Source organism: Puma concolor, chromosome A2 (assembly GCF_028749965.1).
Source record: "Puma concolor isolate L17-30 chromosome A2, mPumCon1.1.hap2, whole genome shotgun sequence".
NCBI lineage: Eukaryota > Metazoa > Chordata > Mammalia > Carnivora > Felidae > Puma > Puma concolor.
In genome coordinates, this window is record NC_141668.1 from 126,650,055 (window position 1) to 126,671,573 (window position 21,519).

The following is a 21,519-nucleotide window of genomic DNA, read 5'->3' on the forward strand; positions in this document are numbered from 1 at the left end:
ATGCCTCCAGCTTTGTTCTTTTTTCTCAGGATCACTTTGCCTATATAGGATCTTCCATGGTTTCATACACATTTTAGTTCTTTTGTTCTATTTCTGAGAAAAATGCCATTGGAAATTTGATAAGAACTGCACTGAATTTGTGGATTGCTCTCAGTAGTATAGACTTTTTAATGATCAATTCTTTCTTGCTTTCAAGTGTATCTGTCTTTCACATCTTTGGTTAAATTTGTTCTTAAGTATTGTATTCTTTTTGATGCAAATGTTAATGGGGCTGTGTTCTTGAATTCCCCTCAATAGTTGTTAGAGAATAAAAATACAACAGATTTTTGTATATTGATTTTGTACCTTGCACCTTTACTCAATTTATTAGTTCTCACAGTTTTTTGGTGGAATCTTTATGGTTTTCTACATATAAAATCATGTCATCTGTAAAGAGTGATAATTTTATGTCTTCCTTTCCAATATGGATGCCTTTCATTTCTTTTTCTTGTCTAATTTCTGGCTAGGACTTCTAATACTATGCTCAAGTTCAGTAAAAAGAGTTGGCATCCTTATCTTATTTCTAATCTTTAGGGTAAAACTCTCAGCTTTCTGCCACTGAGTATGATGTCAACATCATAAACTTCCTTTTTCTTTTTCTCTTTTTTTTAAAATAGGCTTCACTCCCAGTGCAGAGCCCAATGTGGGACTTGAACTCACGACCCTGAGATCAAGACCTGAGCTGAGAGCTAGACACTGAATTGACTGGGCCAACCAGGTACCTCTACATCTTTAAAGACAGAGGAACGAGAACACAAAAGATGTGATTAAATATCCCATTCTTCCCAAGGATTATTACTGAAGACTGAGTACCATGATGTAGAAAAGAGATATCATTACTGGCTTAGTAGAATCCATGATGGAAAAGTAAGCTAATCAAACAAGCAATTACAGTACAGTGTGATTTTCATTCTGTCCACAGTGATATAGGCATTGGAAAGAAGCCTAAGACTAACCTAGAGAAGAAAAACCATAGAAAATTTCCTCAAATTTTAAGTTTTCAGTTAGCAACAAAAAGAGTTGATGAAAGATGGGAGAAGGGGGCAGGGTGGGGAGAACATGATATTTCTAAAAGAAGGAATATAATGAGTAAAAACAGGAGAAAATGGCATATTTAAACATTTTTTTTTTTTTTTTTTTTATAATTCAAGTTAGTGGAATGTATTTAGGAAGCTGTGGGGTAGGGGAGAAATAAAGGTTGAGAGGTAAGCAATGGTCAAATAATATGGAACCTTCTAAAGCCATGTCGAATAGTTGGGAGTTGATCAAAGAAAAACAAGGAACAATGGAAGATTTATAGCTGTTTGTGATAATCTGATTAGATTTAGGGAATGCTTTAGGAAGATCACTCCTACTACCTTGTCTGGGATGGACTGTAAGTAAACAAGTCTAAGGAAATAAAAACAGAAACTAATACTAAGTTTAAGAACATTCAGAATACTGTGGAATAAGAAAAAGCCATAACAATGAGAAAAAGAACTGGCTCTTCCTGGAGGACTAGAGACTATTCAGAGCAGAGGCTTCCCCTAATTTACCTATACACAGACCTCATACACACTAACACACCCATTCAAGACTGGGGGAGTCTGTTACATATCAGAAGACCCAAACACCTAACCAAAAGATTCATCAGAGGTAATAAATAATTACTGTTTTTAGCAACTGAATCTGGGAATAGTTTATTACAGAGCAATACTTAACTCGTCAAAATACTTTACTCAATCTTGGCTTACGAAAAATATCTAAGAAAACAAGTAAAATTAATTTTTTCCTATTTTTTTATTATTGAGTGTATTAAAAATAATCTTCCCCTAAGAGTCAAAATCATGCGCTAATATTTACCTAATGTCATCAACTCCTGTACTGATTAAGTAAGATTATAATTTTTATCTTGCTTGGAAAATAAGTTGTCCATCAAGAAATAGATATTATACCTTTTAACATAATATATCCCCTATATTAGGGAATAAAAAAGAAATGTTGAAATCACAACCCTTAGGTCCATGAATGTGACCTTATTTGGAAAAAGGTTCTTGCAGATATAATCAAGTTGAGATAAGGTCATATTGGATTAGTGTGGGCCCTCAATCCAATGACAGGTGTCCTTATTACAAATACAAACTTAGACACAAGCACACAGGGGAGAAGTCTATGTGAAGACAAAGAGGGAATTGAGTAAAGTCATTACACATCAAAGAACACGAAAAACTGTGAGCAGCTACCAAAAACTAGAGGAATCAAGGACAAATTCCTCCTTTAGAGCCTTCAGAGAGTAAGACCCTACCTACCTTTCGATTTCACACTTCTAAACTACAGTACTGTGAAAAAAATCAACTTCTGCTGTCTTAAGCCACTCAGCTCATGGTACTGTATTACAGCAGTGTTAGGAAGTAAAAACAGAGACTTTTTGGATCTGATTATTTTATGAAGGAAAAAATGCATTTATCACAGACCATGAGTTATACTGCTTGTGTTTTAGCCCTAAAGGCTTCAATTTTAAGACCTGAATATCTATAGAACCTAGAAACTAAGTATTTGTGTTTATTTGACTGATAAAATGCCCATTCCTTTAAAACCATTTGGCAAAAATGCAACAACCTTTACTTTATTCCCAATAGTCTTCCCATGATTCAGAAGTTTCCCAAATTCAGAAGTTTTTGAATTATTCAAAACTTCCCAAATTCAGAAGTTTTTGAATTATCAAATTAATGTGAACCACAGGAAAGCTACCGCAAGTATCTTCTCCAGAAAGACTTGGGAAAGGTCTCAATTTCCTATTGTCAATCTTAATTTACATGATGTAAATATCTTCATTAACTTCAACCTTCAGAAAAACATTAAAAATGATCTTATGGTATCACTCTGCAAGGAAAGGCTATCAATGTTTCCATAAAAACTAAGGATGTTAATCAATGTTTCCATAAAAACTAAGGTGAAATAAGGAAAATCTCCCTTTGTGGGAAGCTTACCTTTTAGGGAAGTTCTTGGGACCACATAATGTGGAGGTATTGTAGGTCAAAGATTCCTGGAATAAAAATAAAAAATACGCAAATAAATACACTTTTCAAGTATAAATAAGCTTATGTGCAGCTGATACTTAACTACTGCCATTCTAAAATTAAATTAGGAGGAAATGAAAAATAAATATGGTTGGTATAAATGTCCACCTTGATAAAACTGCCCACATTAGGAGCCAGGATACCAGGTTCCTTTCTCTGCTTTGTCTCCCACTAGCTATGTGTCTTGTGAAAAGTCAGTTCAGCACTCTATCCTTTCTTTGTTAGTATAATGGCTCTAGGAGCCTGTGATATTTTGTGGTGTTCAGATTCAATAAAAAAGACTACTTCTAAAGAAAGTATATTACAAAAGCTTATAAAATAATGAAAAGGTAAACAATGAACTAGGAAATATCTGGTGGTTTTTGATAGTCATATGAATGAGGGTAACAGTAACAAAAACAAAACATTCTTTCCATAAATATGGTATTATACCTTCTCTTAAAGCCACCAAGTTAAACTTTAATTGCGAAATAATTCTGTGCCTGAGAGTATTTTCCCCTGAAGCAATACTGGGTCCATCTAAGGAAAATACAGATATACAATATTACTGAGAATAAATGTATATACTTATATCTTCATGTTTATGTAACATGTGCATCCTCTAACCAACTTTCTATGGTAAATAATTTTACTTCTGAGCAAAATAACTGTCTTATTTCTTTTATAATTAAAAACATCATTTTCTGTAGATATATAGAGATTGGCCACTCAGAAATATATTACACAAGTCTAACCTAATTTACATACAAATGTAGCATAATTGATTAGGATAGAAATATTATATTTTCCTGATTAGCCATAAATACAATATCACTTCCTAAGATTATAATAATTTATCATATATTAAGTACCTAACTACCTTTACTTTCAAGTTAATATCAATAATGTCTAGAAGGTAAGGACCAAACATGTCTTTTTTATATTGTTAATATATCCAGAAATTTATCTTTTTTAATGTCCTTTAGTACATATTTGCTCAAAATAAATAAAGTGCCACAAATGATTATGACAAACGAAAGGAAGTATTTCCTATTCAAAAGACAAAAATCCTATACTCAAGTTAATAATGAATCATAAATAAATCACCATTTGTTTTATTTTACTCTGGTCAATCACCAACTACATGTATGTGAATTGACTACCAAAGTTCAATGTGTACCTAAAAGCCTCACTTTTTCTTATATTAAGAGTAACCACTGATTAGAAGGTAAAGTTTTATTTATAGCTATTGGCATCATTTGCAACTCTAACACATCATTAACAACAGTTGAAATGATAATAATCCTGAAAAAAACAAAAAACACAACTTTGGTCAAGGTTTCATTCTTTCCTTTCAAATCTTACCAAAACTTGACACACACACACACACACACACACACACACACACACACACACACATATTCTTCACAGAATGAAAGTAATATTATATTTGTCCAAATGAAGGATATAGATTTGAAATGAAAAATTGGGTTCTAACTTTATTCATGAAACAATAATCAAGTTCCTATTATTTAAAAGCCCAAGGTCCAGGACAGCTGCCTGAGATGGGATGCTGGTTCAATTATTTACTAGTCATGTGATCTTGACCAATTCATTAACTGAAATAAGCCTCAATTTCACCTGTAAAGTGGGGACAATAGCATTATTCAGCCACAAAGAACAACTGAAAATTAAATAACATAATGCAATTTAGGTATTCAGGCTTCTACCTAGCATATGGCACACCAGTAGTAATATTATAGTAACAGTGGTAAAAGATTCTCATATATTATAAATGGTTGCATGAAGAACAATACACACAAAAAGGAAAGTCAGCACCTAAAAAACTACATACTACCAAATATTTTCTCAATGTCTAAAATATTTAGCATTAAATTCACCCCTCTGATTTTTGGATTTACTCCCAGAGGAAACACTGGCCAAAAATAAATTACCTGTTAGATGGCCTAACACAAATACATTTATCAGACTTGTTAGCTATGATGGAGCAAAGAACAATGCCCAAAGGAATGGAAGGCAGGATGGAAGGGCTGGAAACATAAGGAGGAATATGTGGGACTGATCCCAAGAAAGTCTCTGAATCAATATTTGCACCTTAAAGAACTTGCCCCATCCAAAGGTCCTGGAAAGGACTGCCCTATGTACTGTGTAATTAAAACTAATTGGCTGTAGCAATTGAACAGGGAGGAATGCTTGACCCACATTAAGCCTAATAGGATTCTCTCTTAGAGATTGTAAACTGTACCAATGAGAGATAAAGGCAAGTAAAGGTGAAATTATTGTAAAAGAAACTAGTCTGTTGAGAGAATCAGAGAATCAAACAGTCATTCAGAAAAAACTAGGGTTGGCATAATAAACACCCTTAATTCTGATCCCCATGAGAAACAAGGGATTAAATAAAAGGTGACAAGTAACCGCATCTCCTGGCTTTTCAAATCCCTATGAGGTCAGGTTTTACCTAGTTTTCTCTTCTTATGTAGATCACAATCATTTTGCCTGGCATATGGTTTCAACAACCCTTCTTTTCACTTGAACTAGTATAGATTTCTGTAACTTGCAACTAAATGGTTGCTGGTTAAGGAATGAGCCCATTGAAGGCAACCTTTCTGGGCGTAATATATAAGTTCAGCTATGTGCCTAAAGAAACTGGGTAAGTCATGTAGATGAGTAATAAAAAGATAAAGCATGAGCCCCATGTTGGGCTTTGTGCTGTCAGCAGATTCTCTCTTTCCCTCCCTCTCTCTCTCTTTCTCTCTCTGCCCCTCTCCACTCACACTCTGTATCCCTCAAAATAAATATTTAAAAAAAACATACAACAGAAATCACCCCACAACACTATTTGAAAGAAAATCTATATACACAAATTTTCGTGACTCATAAATATGATTCATACTCAGCTGTTCCTTTACTCTTACAGACCAAGAGATTTTATATTTACATTTATTCATTTATTCCAAAATAGTTACTGGGAAAAGAAACAGAACAATATTCCTAACTTCATGGTATTTGCTGACAAATCAAGCTCCTACTCTACATAGCCACCAACATCCAAACAAACATCATCGAAATAAATGTAAAATTGTAATAGACTATTCTCTATATTTGAGACTGTTTGCATTTTGTTGTTGTTGTTGCTCTTGTTTGACTTTAGATTCACATATAAATGAAATCATGTTATTTGTCTCTCTTTATCTGACATATTTCACTTGATTTCATACTTTAGGGCTGAGTAATATTCCATTGTGTATATACACACCACATCTTATCCAATCAACTATTGATGGGCACTTAGGTTGCTTCAACATCTTGGCTATTATAAATAACGCTGCAATAAACACAGGGGTGCATATGTCTTTTCAAATCAGTGTTTTCATTTTCCTAAGGGAAATACTCAGAAGTGGAAATACTGGATCATATGGTACTTCTCTATTTTTCTGAGGAAACTCCACAATGTTTTCCATTGTGGCTGTGTCAATTTACATTCCCACCAACAGGGCACAAATGTCTCCTGTTCTCTACCTATTCACCAACATCTGTTAGTTCTTGCCTTTTTTGTTACTAGCCATCCTATTAGAGGTAATGTTTAGGTTTTGCTGGTTCTGAGTAGAGAGTTAGTTGAAATAGGTTAAGAGGACTAAAAGGTACAGACTTCCAATTACAAAATAAGTACGTCATGGAGATGAAAAAAAGGGGAATATAGTCAATGATATTGTAAAAGGTTTTTGGTAATGACAGATGGGAACTACACTTATGTTGAGCATTTTGCAACGTATACACTTGTCAAATCATTATGTTCTACAGCTAAAACTAATATATACAAACTATACTTCAATTTTTAAAAAGTCACAGCATATTACTTTGGAAATAATCCTCTTTACAAAACCACAGCATTTCAGGAATGTAATGAATCTCATCATCCTGTTATATAAAGCATGTTTCTAGCTCGACATTAATCACAGTATGTTTACCACCCACCCCACACCCAGACACCTATCTTTTATCTTTTATTGTAGGAAAATATGCATCTGTTTTATCTTGTCTTATTCTTCAATTTGAAGTTGCATAGTACAACCTAGTCCAAAACAAGTGTTCCTTAAATATGTGCTGAATGAATGAATGGATCCAAATTAAAAACTAAGTAAAGGATATGCAACTTAAAAATTAATTCCATTTCCAGTGTGTTTTCTTGACTGCTCTTAAAAGGAAACTTCTAATGATGCCTAGATAGGTTGAGGAGTTCTTGATTTTATAATTAGGAATTACTTATTCTTCATTGGAAAAAATGTTGAACAGTCATATTCTTTTATCAGGGGGGGAATGTGATTTAGTTAAAAGTTTCCACCTCAAATGTGCCAGCATGCTCAGAGATGAATGAAGTAGATAGTTACACAATGCCATTCCTTGAAAAGGTGTAAAGATACACCTTTATTCTTGGCTACTTTGGTGCTGTTGTATTGGTGCCTGGCATTATTCTTGGCTACTTTGGTGCTGTTGTACACAGGGAAAGACACCATACATCCATTATAGGCAATGGGATAATAGCCTCTGCTGGATAAGAACCAGAGGAAAGGCTTTCATTTCATTCACTTCCTTCAAGTTCAGCTTCCTTATGTATAAAATGAGCCTAATAATTATGTATGTACCTTTCAGTATTTTCATGAAGGCAGAATGAGATAATCCATGCAAAGCACAGTGCCCAGTTTATGATATGCACAAAATATTTAATTATTTTTAAACATCATTGAATATTTATTAAATTTTCCAATGTTAAGTCCATACCATTTACCTGCTATTGTAACAGTCTTAAACTATGGGTAAAGTTTACTTGTGGATTTTATTATACACCCCAAAAAGTCACATGTGCGGATAGGAAATTAATGCATGAATAAATGTATGAATTTCTCCCTGTTCAAAATGGGTCTAGGAGTTTGGAACAAATCAGCTGGTGTCATCAGCAACACATTGATTTTATTACAATACAAAGAAACCAGAAATCCCCAAATGACTGCAGAGCTTCTTGGCTAAATGTAGCTAGAAAGAGGCAGCAGCTGGGATGGCCTAGGTCAAAACAGATGACTTTACTCTAGAGAACAAAAGGTCTTGATCTAGACCCTTCCCAAATACTTCAGAGGTAAAAACGGTGTTGGGTATTTATTTAAGACAAAACAATCCTTCCCAAGTGACAGTTGATAGCACGAAAATAGTCATAATTAAAATGTTCAAAAAACTAGTTGAGGCATCCCGAATTCTTTCAGTTCTCACAGACGTTGGTTGCAAGATGGGGGTGGGGGAGGGGGAGAAGACAGTGGTCTGATCACTTTAGCGATCTTTTTTCCCTTTCGTTAGTGTCAGGCAGGTGTCTACCTAATAATAAACATATACAAGACCACTGTCAGCCACAAGGGTCCTTTAACTGTGATCATCCTTCTTATCATGGCTTTAAGTAATCAGTAGGTAACACATGGACTCTGAAATGAGATCTGAACAGGCTTTGCTGCTTATCTTCTACATAAATTCAAGCACATTATTTAACCCCTTAAAGTTTCAGTTTCCCCACCTAAAATACAGGAAGAATATCACCTACCTTGCAAGATTCTAGTTAAGATAAAATGAGAGAAAGCATGACAATTATCTGATCTCTAACAGGTATTCAATAAGTGAAACCAAAATTATTATATTCTTTGAACATGAAAGGAAGGTATGTAGTGAGAGGGGAAAAATTCAGTAATTTTCCATATTCTAAAAGACCATTACATTTAAAGGGATTTTCCTTACATCGATCCTACTTTATTTAAGTTATTGATGTCATTTTCCATCACTGAATTAGCGAGTACTTTCTTCTCACGGGTGTTTACTTCTTCCACAGGAATTTAAAACCCAACCTGAACTTTCTGTGGGAGGTAAAGGTCACAAAGACATTAAATTATCCACGTGTATTTTCTAAATTTCTTTTGGCTTTGCTTGATGTTAATTTAGTATTAACATCCAGGCTACTGAACTAATACTAAGCTAGAGATTACATTTATATGCATTTTCAGTGGGAAGTGGGATGCATTTCTTATTGTGCAATCTAGCTACAAACAAACAAATGGTCATTTGATTCTTTTATCATTATCCCAATGAATAATATCAACCACAGAGATCACTAATGGGTTCCCCCCACGCACTCAAAGTAAACAACAATACAACATGATACATAACAGGCTTTAGAGTTATTAAAAGATAATCATATCCTTGGGACTTTCACTGGGCATAATAAGTGGCACTGCTAGCATATGATTATCTCTCGATAACAAGGGTCCCTGCAGTTTTCACAAAGTGAGAAAAAAAAAAACTCATTACCGTAAGGAAAATGTGTATTTATTCTACTGAAACATAAAGCTAACAATTTAAGCTAATGAAGAGTGGCTCTCCCTGAGATGACAATATTACACAGTGTTGGAGGTTTCATATCAAGGTTACACAGGCACCATCACCTTGAGGACTCTGGCTTGAAGAGCCATATTCTAGAAGACTAATTTCTGGGGTTTTGACTACAAAGTAAACAGGACTCAAAGATGCTTAACAGCCTAAAGATCTATGCATCTATTTAAGACAGAGAAAGGATTGACAATAGTGATTAGAATGGCTTACATTGCTTATCAATTGTAAGGTTAGAAACTTGAGATTCTGAGCTTCACAAGTTGTCCCTATGTAACATAATTAGAGCAGCTCACTTGAGGGGCTATAGACAGATGGTCCAGTCTACATGAGCTCCCAAGACAAACAACCAGTGACATCAAAATAGGAGATGGTGGTATATGGATTTAGAAATAGAAGAGCAGGAGAAACAGGCAGGCATCCTTAGCACTGTTCTCAAAGATAGAATAAAAAAGGTTTATACACAAGAGGAGAGCTTTACTTAAGGTTAATTCAGCAAGAAAACTCAACTCACCTAAAATTACTCAGAATGGTGGTACTTTCTGATCTCTCTACCTCCTAAGAAATAAAAACTACTTCTCAAGACTCCACTTATTAATCAACAAAGTGGGTAAATTAAAACTTTCTTCAGAATTACTGAGAAAATTAGGGGCACCTGGGTGACTCAGTCGGCTGAGCATCAGACTTCTGCTCAGGTCATTATCTCAGGGTCTGTGAGTTTGAGTCCAGCATCAGCTCCGTGCTGACAGCTGGAAGCCTGGAGCCTGCTTAGGCTTCTGTGTCTCCTCCTCTCTCTGCCTCTTCCACCCTTGTACTCCCTCTCCCTCTCCCTCCCTCCCTCCCTCCCTCCCTCCCTCCCTCCCTCCCTCCCTCCCTCTCTCCCTCTCTCCCTCTTTCTCTCTCTCTCTCTCTCAAAAATAAATAAACATTAAAACAAATTTTAAGAAAATAATTACCAGGAAAATTAAATTCAAAAATTGAGTTCAAAAGCACCCTGTAATTATAAAACACTATATTTGTCAGATATTAATATTACCAGTATTTGGAGAGATTACTTTCATAAACCTTAAAATGAGGTGAAAATGCATCATTTCTCAAAGGTTCTGCCAGTGATGTGGCTTAACTTTGTAAGAGATTATGCTAGTGGAGAATACATAATAGTTACTTTGCCATAATATGTTTGGAACTGCAAACTTGGCATTGTGACCCATGAGACAAAGACCTAAAAACAACCTAAAGTCTTAAAATATGTGCAAAGGTATGAATTTTAGGAGTTTACAACAACAAAGAACCAGAAATTCCACTGCTCTAAGTCAGTGACTATCCACCAGAGGCAATTTTCTGGCAAGGTCTAGAAACATTTTTGGTGATACAAATTTGGGGAAAGGGGGTAAGGGTGGTTTACTCCTGGCATCTAGTGGATAGATGAAAGGGATGCTTGCTAATCTTCCCATAATGCACAGGACCCTGTTCTAAACAAAGGCACTATTCGCACCTAACTTATAATTTGAATCATCTGTATCACTAGGTGTTCACATCAATGACTCAGTGCTGTGAAAACTACTCCATCTGCCTCTACATCCTAGAAATACAGAAAGAAAATAATTCTCTTCAAATTATTGAAGCCCATATACAAATGGAGGCTTCTTAGCCCTTTACATTTCCACTAAGGAAAATTATCAGGTTTGGCTACATTTAATTCTATCTCTCCCATTGGGAAAACAGGGGAAATGTCAATGTGTTGGTGATGTGCAAAACCAGAAAATGAAATTTTCCAGGGTTTACCATTATCACAAAAAATCGAAACAGTTATAATGACAACCTGTCACTCTGCATTTCCAAGACATACATTATGCCAATGCTTGACATTCCACAACAGCCTAATGTGTCACATTATGTGACGCCGTAAAAAAATATATTGGACACTTAGAATTTGATATTTCCTATAAGTTCATGCTCTTTATCTGAATTTTACCAATTCAGGGAAAGGAAAAATCTAGATGTCTGCCCAGCAGATGGAAGACAACTGAAATGGAGCAAAAATCACAGCATGTAACTGTACAATGATAGAATCCAAATATTTTCAGACGGCTAATTTCATATACTCTAAGAAGAAATACAGCATACAGTAGTGATAGAGTACAGACTATGGCTTTCAAAACTCAATTCTCCATATTCTAGCTGAGTGACCATCAGGAAATTACTTACTCCCTCTGTGCCTTATTTCCTTCATGTATTAAATGAAGGTACCAATCTTATTGTCTCCTAGAGCTGTTATGAGGATTATATACATTAACGTTTACCAGGAGCTCTATAGACAGTAAAGGCTATTAAGTGGTTTTATTTATTTATTTATTTATTTATTTTTATTATATGAAATTTATTGTCAAATTAGTTTCCATACAACACCCAGTGCTCATCCCAAAAGATGCCCTCTTCAATGCCTATCACCTACCCTCCCCTCCTTCCCACCCCCCATCAACCCTCAGTTTGTTCTCAGTTTTTAAGAGTCTCTTATGCTTTGGCTCTCTCTCCCACTCTAACCTCTTTTTTTTCTTTTTTTTCCTTCCCCTCCCCCGTGGGTTTCTGTTAAGTTTCTCAGGATCCAAAGAAGAGTGAAAACATATGGTATCTTTCTCTTAAGTGGCTGTTTTTAATAAAAAGAAACACCTCTAGATAAAAGAGTTCATTATCTCATTTTATAGAAGAGGAAATCTAAGTCCTATGTATTTACATAACTTTTCCAGATATCACTGATTCCTTGAGGTTATTCTTGGGGACTGTTCTGTTCTCATAAGTGGCAGTGGACTTCATTCCTGGAGACTGCTGTGCAAGTGCTCACTTTGGTGAGCATGAATTAAATACACAGTGCATAACAATATGCAGTAAATGACATAATGGAACATAGGGTGAAGGAAACATTGCCGGCAGGCCTGAGGGGCTCACAATCTGGTTCCTCAAGACAGAAAATCTGTTCATGGCCATACACGACTTGTACACACAGGTATCCTCTGCTTTTTGAAAGTTCATGTTACACCAATTCACTTTTAGGAAAGACCTACATTAGCAGAGTGCCTGTGTTCCCTAACCAAAAGAAATCTGAAGAATTTCGCTTTTATTTAAAGAACGGCAAAAAGCACAAAGTGTTCAGTGTTTGTATTGCGTTCGGTAGTTATGGAGTCAGTGCACACCCTGAGCACACCGCCAAGCTCCCTCCCAGGAACTACAGTGAGCATCAAGCCATGGTAGCTTTGACACACAACTGTGACCGAGAGAGTTTGTGGTTCACTTTGATTTATTTTGTTCATCTGTTAACAAGATGTGTCCTAAGCTATCAGAAAAGTCTGAGAGAAGTCATTTTTGGGGTCTGAGAATGCTCAAAATTTTTCTATAAAAACTAATGGTAGGGGTGCCTGGGTGGCTCAGTTGGTTGAGCATCCAACTTCGGCTCAGGTCACGATCTCACAGTCCATGGGTTCGAGCCCTGCGTCGGGCTCTGGGCTGATGGCTCAGAGCCTAGAGCACACTTCCGATTCTGTGTCTCCCTCTCTCTCTGCCCCTCCCCCGTTCATGCTCTGTCTCTCTCTGTCTCAAAAATAAATAAACATTAAAAAAAAAATTTAAAAAAATTAAAAAAAAACTACTAATGGTAACTGTTTTTTGCTTTATGCCATTAGGGCCATGAAAGATTTCATAGAAACGCTCTACTTTCACAAAGCAGGGGAAACCTATAATGGAAACCATGGTAAGGCCTCTGAAGTGCAACTTCAAACCAGAAAAATAGGGATAATAGGGGGTCACAGTTTTCTTTTTTTTTTAATTTTTTTTTTTAATGTTTATTTATTTTTGAGACAGAGACAGAGCATGAATGGGGGAGGGGCAGAGAGAGAGGGAGACACAGAATCAGAAGCAGGCTCCAGGCTCTGAGCCATCAGCCCAGAGCCTGATGCGGGGCTCGAACTCACGAGCTGCAAGATCGTGACCTGAGCCGAAGTCGGACGCTCAACCGACTGAGCCACCCAGGCGCCCCAAGGGGGTCACAGTTTTCAAAAATGTGGCCATAAGACTTCTGGTGGTACATACTATTATTTTTATTTTCTGAACATTTTAAATCTATGTGTACTTACATTTGTATGAATATGTGTATATTTATTTTGGAATTATATAAATTTCCATTTATAGTATTTTCTTCTATTCATATTATTGATATTAATGTTCTTCATATGCACAATTTTAAGTAATTAAAAAATTCATTAGATTGGGGTGCTGGGTGGCTCAGTCAGTTAAGTGTCTGACTTCAGCTGAGGTCATGACCTCACAGTTTGTGAGTTTCAGCCTGGCGTCAGGCTCTGTGCTGACAGTTCAGCCAGGAGCTTGCTTCAGATTGTGTCTCCTTCTCTCTGCCCCTCCCCCATTCATGCTCTGTCTCTCTCTCCCCCCAAAACAAATAAACATTGATTTTTTTTAATTCATTACATTTACAGAAACGTTAAGTAGAATAAAGGATAGTCTACTATGTACCTATGTTAAAAAATATGACCATGGTATATAAATGTCGAGAATTGGGAGAAAATCAGTATATACAAAGGGAAATTCTGTATGAGTAATTAGGTGTAAAAGCCTAGAATGGGGTTTACAAACATGGCCCCTGATTTTCACTAGAAACAAGTATTTATTGTGGTTCTTTGGAGGAGGGTTACTAGTTCCCACCAGGCACCTGAGAACGTGCATCCTTTCCCATAACCACTGTTACTCATGGTCCAGAAAGAGAACTATAACATGGTTTTCTTTAAAGACAGAAGTACTTATTACACAATGACATATATTTGAAGGGAAACACATCCACAACAAAATGTAAAATATAAAGCATGACTTCATTTTCTTTCTCAAAGAGGAAGAGACCTGCTGATGTAAAAGCCAAGTGTCTCTGAAACAAATGGCTGCTGAACCTGAGAACAAATCTTAAAGGTCAGTGTGTGTTTACAATATCATCGAATATTTTGCTATTACCATGAAGAATGAAATAGCAACTAAGCAACATAAAGGAGATGAAAGAAATAATATTTTACAACGTAGTGAATTGAGCTACACACACAATAATTTCCAGGATTGATTTCCTGTCTACTTTTGAAGCAAATAGCCATCAATTTGGAAATCCATGCACAAGTAGGTGAAGAACGCAAATATTTCCCACTCAGTGGGAAATTTCTTTAGCTTTCTTGAAAGAAACTTAGCACAACACACACACACACACACACACACACACACACACACACACACACACACACCTACTGAGAATTGTATAATTCATACCAACTTGAAATTTCCCTAGCTCACTATAAATCGGTTATGGCTTAACTGAACTCCAAGGTAGGCAGTGCAACATTTGAAACACTTGGAAAAACCATATTCGTGTTCCACATCTTTGTAGGTAGAAAACTGTTCCTTGTGTAGTCCAGATCCTAGAAAGCTTGGTGAACTGATAAAGAAGCTTTAGGGTTACAGAAATGCTGGTTCAATCCTAACTACCTCATTTATTCATTTATGACCAGAGGCAAAGTATTCTTAGTGTCAAACTCTGCATTTGTACAATAGAGGCCATGATACGTTTATTGCCCAGGGCCTAGTACATAGTACCAACTCAAATATAGTAGCAGCCATTCCTATTCTTGCTTCAACTGAAACCCCACTGTCTCATTCTCTCTTCATAAGGGACCGAGTCACCTGATGACTGAGATGTCAGACTAGGGAGGTTTTAGGGATCAATGCTCAATTTCTCCTCATAGTGGTTATCTGCAAAAGTATATTTCCTTAATGATTTGGTTAATTCCCTAAAATAAATATTTCTTCTTTTCACTCTGAACCATTATAATTTTCAAAAAAAAGAGTTCAAATACTATAGGAAAAGTTCCACATTTTCGATAGTACACTTCTGTTAAAAAATAGCACAACAATAACATTTCTAATTATGCATGTTTAGTTCTAAACTATAAACATGTATTAGTATCTTATTAAATTATACATATAATTAAATATAAGCAATTATTTAAAATTATATAAAATGTAGAAAGAGAAATTCTCATATGTTTCCTAACATATGAGTCCTTTTTTGCAAAAAGGGACTTACTATTCTTTATAAGAAGGGACTATTACTATGTTAAAAGGACTTACTACTTCTTTACAAATTAGTAAAGAAATATTTTGTAAAGAAATATCTAACTATAGATAAAATTGAAGACTTCTAATTTTGGCCTCAGAGTAATGGGTATCACACTTACTTTAACCTTGTAATCTATAGAACTGAACAAAATATATGAAAAAACTGATTTCAGGCATTAGACAACAGACAGCATAAAGCTGTGATCCTTTAGAGAAAGCACACACATGAGGTAAGCTCCTAGTTTTTCCTGACTACTTCTGTGGGCATTATCCAAGCCACAGCAAAGAGAAGTGAAGCCCAAACCAAAAGCAGTGGTCTCGCTGTGTGAAACAAATTGGAGTTTGGGGCTATTTAATACAGTTTGGAATTCACACGGTTAGATATTGAAAAAGAGGGCACTGCCCAAAGAAGGATCTGTAGACCTTTGCATAGAGGTCCAGATGAGTTGTCGGCTGAACACGACATTGCAGGGCACCAGGCGAGTTTCCACAAGGCCCAGCAGAGCAGAGCCACTGGGGGAATTGAAATGAACAGATTCCACAGCTTTTCTGGGTTTGGAGATACTGGAGTTCCAAAAGCCAGAGTGGAAAACACATCAGGAGCACTCTAAGTATTCCAGTGAGATCTTAAAAGGTTCACTCTTAAATTTTTGAGAGTCAAAAAACTTATTTACATGGGTTCTGTTCTGTCTACTGACATTTACTGTAACAGAAACTAAAAATGAAACTTCTAAAAATACTCATTCATTTAACAATGAGAATAAATCCACTCCATATTTACACAAATTGCACATCTTAAGGAAAAATAACTGTATTATCTGAAACAAAACAAAGAGAGAGATTACAATGCATGTTTTACACGTTCGCAAATCCTTTAAAGGTCTGCCTCAACTGAAGATAAATGGATCCCTCTATTTTTCTCTACATTTAGTTTTATGTAATATCACATGTCATGCAGCCTCTGGAAAAGTCCACTGAAAACTTGTGAGAAACTGAGACAAAGACAAATACTGGGTGACACCTGGGTATTTCGGTTAAGCATGCGACTCTTGATTTCTGCTCAGGTCATGTTCTCATGGTTTATGAGACTGAGCCCTGAGTAAAACTCACACTGACAACAGAGAGCCTGCTCAGGATTCTCTCTCTCCCTTTCTCTCTCTCTCTCTCTGCCCTGTCCCTGCTAGCACATGCTTTCTCTCTCCTCAAAAATAAACAAACTTGAAAAAAGAGACAAATCTTGGTATTATGAAAAAAAGCTTTGAAATGAATAACCACCTGAAAATCTTGGTTAACCCCACAGTGTTCCCTGGATTAGACTTTGAGAACTATACTAAGAAGGTACCTTAGAAGTAGAAAGAAGGAACACCTGAGAGAGATTAAAAGACCTAGGAAATATATGTGAGGAAATATGGGGGAAAGATTTTCATTCAGAAATTTCAGCACAATTTTCTTTTCAAAGGCTCTCTGATTTGCAAGGGAATCATTCTTTGTGATTCTGTTTTCAGAGTTGCACAATTGATGGGAGAAGGAAGGGTGGATAGGTATTGGCTGACCTAGGCTGACCCATCCCCCTGTAAAAGTGCCTGAATCAAGAGAACATCTAAACCACAAGCAGAGTGAAATATTTCCTGAGTTTAATCCATGGACTTAGGAAAGGTGAGTTCTTTACTTTTGGAAATACATTCAAGGTTCATGGGAGCCAACTATCTCTGTCCCAGCAATAGACAGGAAAACAGAGGTCAGATACAAAAAGAAACAGTCCAATGAAACAGTCCAATGAGACAGAAACAGTCCAATACAGTTCAAACAGTCCACCCTGAACCCCTGGATTCAACTCTGCTTATGGTGAATCCCTGGATTTGTCAATTATACAATTAAAAGTGACACCAAAAGAATCTTGGTAGTATCCAGAAAAATGACATTCCTGCCCTAAATAAAGAAAGCCGCATCTAAAGTTGTCTCCTTATGCTTTTGACTAACAAGAAAGCAGTATAGTGTTCACAAATTTCATGTTTCACAGAACACAAACAGGATGTGCACTATAAAATAGGAGTTTCTGTCTGCCTTAAAAGAAGCAATGCTAGGGCGCCTGGCTGGCTCATGTGATTTCAAGCCTCATGGTGGGTGTAGAGATTACTTAAAAAAATAAAATCTTAAAAAAAAAAAAAAAAAAAACCAGGAAGCACCGTCATGGGAAAAATACTATAGACACATCGTCTAACTATTTTCCCCATCATTCCTCTACTCTCACCCCATACTCTGCTCTGAAAATCTAAGCGTTCCAAGCCAAACCAATGCCATGGCCCTGGGATTCATCGCATACTCTAGACAGAGCCTCTCAACTGGGAGCAGTTATGCCCCTCCCATACCACAGGACACTTTACCATGTCTGGAGACATTAGTTTAGTTGCAGAGGGTGTGTTAGCGGCATCTAGAGTCCTAAGATAAGGCTAAACATCCTACATTTAACAGAATATGTTCCCTAACAAAGGACTATCCACTCCAAAATGTCCATAGTGCTGAGAATGAAAAGTCCATCTCAAGGAAATAACCTTGGTTTAGGAATTATTTTCCACCCTTTTCCTCCCCTGCCCACAAGCATAAACACAGAGCCACCTGCATGAAGCAGTGGAACACCAACACTGGCTGCTACCAACACAGAGATGCTTACACCAACCCCACCCTCCTCTGCTCTGGAGGGAATGCTTTTCTCATTCAGGTTTTTCTAAGTTCCAGCACAGCAGGCCCCTTACCCAGAAGACCAGCACAAACCTTTACCCCCACCACATCTCCTAACCACAGAGTTTTGCAGGGTCTTAGTTCTGGAGTTTTGGTAGAGTTGGTATCAGATCTCATTTCACAAGCAGACTAGAGCACATCCGGCTAAAATGTGCCACATTCAGGGGTAAGTGGGTGGCTCAGGCAGTTGACTGTCCAACTCTTAATTTCTGCTCAGGTCAAAACCTCAGGGTAGTGAGACTGAGCCCCATGTTGGGCTGCACACTCAACATGGAGTCTGCTTAATATTCTTACCCTCTCCTTCTGCCCCTCTCCTCTGCTCGCTCTCTCTCCCCCCTAAAATAAATTTTTTTTTAATGTGCCACATTCAAGCCAGAGACCAAACATTGCCCACAGCAGACAAAGAGAGCCTCTGCAGACAACTGGCCTGAAAGACAGAGCAGCTAAAACACAACAGCACAGTGCATGCAGGACACACCAGAGACATTCCCACAAGTGCCAGGCATGGGTACTATATGACCTCCTCTTCTTAAGGCCATTAATTTCATGAGCAGGAGACAAAACTGGCTTTGCTAATACAGCAAAGAAGGCAGAGACTTACACAACATACCAAGACAGAGGAATTTATCTCAAATGAAAGAACAAGACAAGGCCACAGAAAGAGATCTAAGTAAAATAGATGTAAGTAGCATGCCTGATGGAGAATATACAGGAACAATCAAAAAGATACTCACTGGCCCTGAGAATAGACTAAAAAACAAAAATTAGACCCTTACCACAGAGATAAAAGAGCTTAAAAAGAATCAACCAGAGAAGAAGAATGTAATAAATGAGATTAGAAACAACCTGATGCAATGAACAGCAGGCTAAAGGAAGTAGAGGAAGGAATTAGTGACCTAGAAGACAAAATAATGGAAAATAATGAAGCTGAATAAAAGAGAGAAAGAAGAAGAATGAGACTTTGGGAACTCAGTAATGCCATCAAGTATAATAACATGTGTATTATAAGAGTCCCACAACAAGACAAAGAAAAGAGGGCACAACATATTTCAAGAAATAATAGCAAAAAACTTCCCTGATCTGTGGAAGGAAACATATATCCATATCCAAGAGACACAGAGAACTCCCAGCTAAATCAACAAAAATAGGCCAATACCAAGACATATTGTAATTAAATCTGCAAAATATAGCAATAAAGAAAAGAATCCTAAAAGCAGCCAGATAAAAGAAGTCTGTCTCTTACAAGGGAAAGCTCTTAAGGCTAGCTGGAGTTTTTTCCACAGAAACTTGGCAAGCCAGAATGGATGGCATGATATATTCAATGTGTTGAATTGCAAATATCAGCAGCCACAAATACTCTATCCAGCAAGGTGACCATTCAGAATAGGAGAGATAATGAGTTTTCCAGACAAACAAAAACTAAAGGAGTGCATGAGCACTAAACCAGCCCTTCTGGTTACAGTGGGCTTTTTGAATGCAAAGGAGAGACCAAAAGTGACAAAGACAAGAAAGAATCAGAGAAAAATCTCCACAATGACAAAACTGGTAATGAAAAGGCAATAAATACAGATGTATCAATAATTAGTTTGAATGTAAATGGATAAAATACTCCCATCACAAGACATAGGATATCAGAATGGAAAATAAAATAAGACTCCTCTATATGCTACCTACAAGACACTCACTTTAGACAGATTACTGCAGATTGAAAGTAATGAGGTGGAGAAACATTTCTCATGCAAATGGATATCAAAAGAAAGCTGGAGTAGCAATAGTCATATGGGACCAACTAGGCTTTAAAACAAAGACTGTAACAAGAAGAAGGGCATTATATAATCATAAAGAGGAAAATTCAAAAGAAGCTCTAACAATTGTATGTATTTATGCACCCAACATGAGAGCATCCAAACATAAAAAGAATTAATAACAAATACAGTAAAACTAAAGGATAACAACACAGTACTATTTGGGACCTTTAATATCCCACTCACATCAATGCTCAGATCATCTAAACATAAAAACAACAAGGAAATAATGGCTTTGAATGACAGACTGCACCAGATGGACTTAACAGATGAGAACATTTGATCCTACATTAGAATAAACATTCTTTTTAAGAGTACATGGATCATTCTACAGAATGGATCACATATTAGGTCAAAAAACAGACCCCAACAAATACAAAAGGTTTGAAGTCAAACCATGCACCTTTTCTGAAACTAGAGGTCAACCACAAGAAAAAAATTTAGAAAAATCACAAGTACTTACAGGTTAAACAACATGATACTAAATAAAGAATGGGTCAAACAGGAAATGAAGAAAAATTTTAAAAATGCATGGAAACAAATGAAAATGAAAACACAATGGTCCTTTGGGATGCAGCAAAAGCAAGCCTAACAGTGAAGTATATAACAACACAGGCCTACCTCAAAAGCAGGAAAAATCTCAAATAAACAACTTACCCTTACACCTAAAAGAGCTAGAAAAAGAACAAAAGAAACCTATCACCAGAAGAAGAAGGGAAATAATAAAGATTAAAGCCGAGATAAATGACAACACTAGGAAAACAGTAGAACAAATCAATGAAACCACGAGCTAGTGTTTTGGAAAAAATCAACAAATTGATAAACCTCTAGCTCAACTTATCAAAAAGAAAAGAGAAAGGACCCAAATAAGTAAAATCACAAATGAGAGAGAAAATAATAACCAACACCACAGAAATACAATTACAAAAGAATATGAAAAACTATATACCAACAAATGGGACAATCTGGAAGAAATGGATAATATCTAAAAACATACAAACTACCAAAACTGAAAAAGGAAGAAACAGAAAACTTGTACAGAATGAAACCAGCAAGGAATTGAAACAGCAATCAAAAATCTTCCAAAAAACAAAAGTCCAGGACCAGATGGATTCACAGGCAAATTTTATGAAACTTTTAAAGAAGAGTTGATACCTGTTCTTCTGAAACAATCCAAAAAATATAGCAAAGAAAGGACAACTTCTAAGTTCATTCTATGAGGCCAGCATTACCCTGGTACCAAAACCAGAAAAAGACACCATTAAAAAAGAGAACTATAGGCCAATATCCCAGATGAA

At 36.4% G+C, this 21,519-nt stretch overlaps 1 protein-coding gene across 6 annotated transcripts in view; it reads right to left on the reverse strand.

The window, feature by feature from the left end:
- The window catches only part of CNTN4 (contactin 4), a 903,676-nt gene that overhangs the window by 667,610 nt on the left and 214,547 nt on the right, over positions 1 to 21,519 (reverse strand). For all 6 annotated transcript variants that reach the window (XM_086697570.1, XM_086697562.1, XM_086697563.1 and 3 more), the window contains one exon: positions 3,009 to 3,064. The gene's annotated coding sequence lies outside the window, so the exon portion shown is untranslated. The remainder of the gene's footprint in view (positions 1 to 3,008; positions 3,065 to 21,519) is intronic.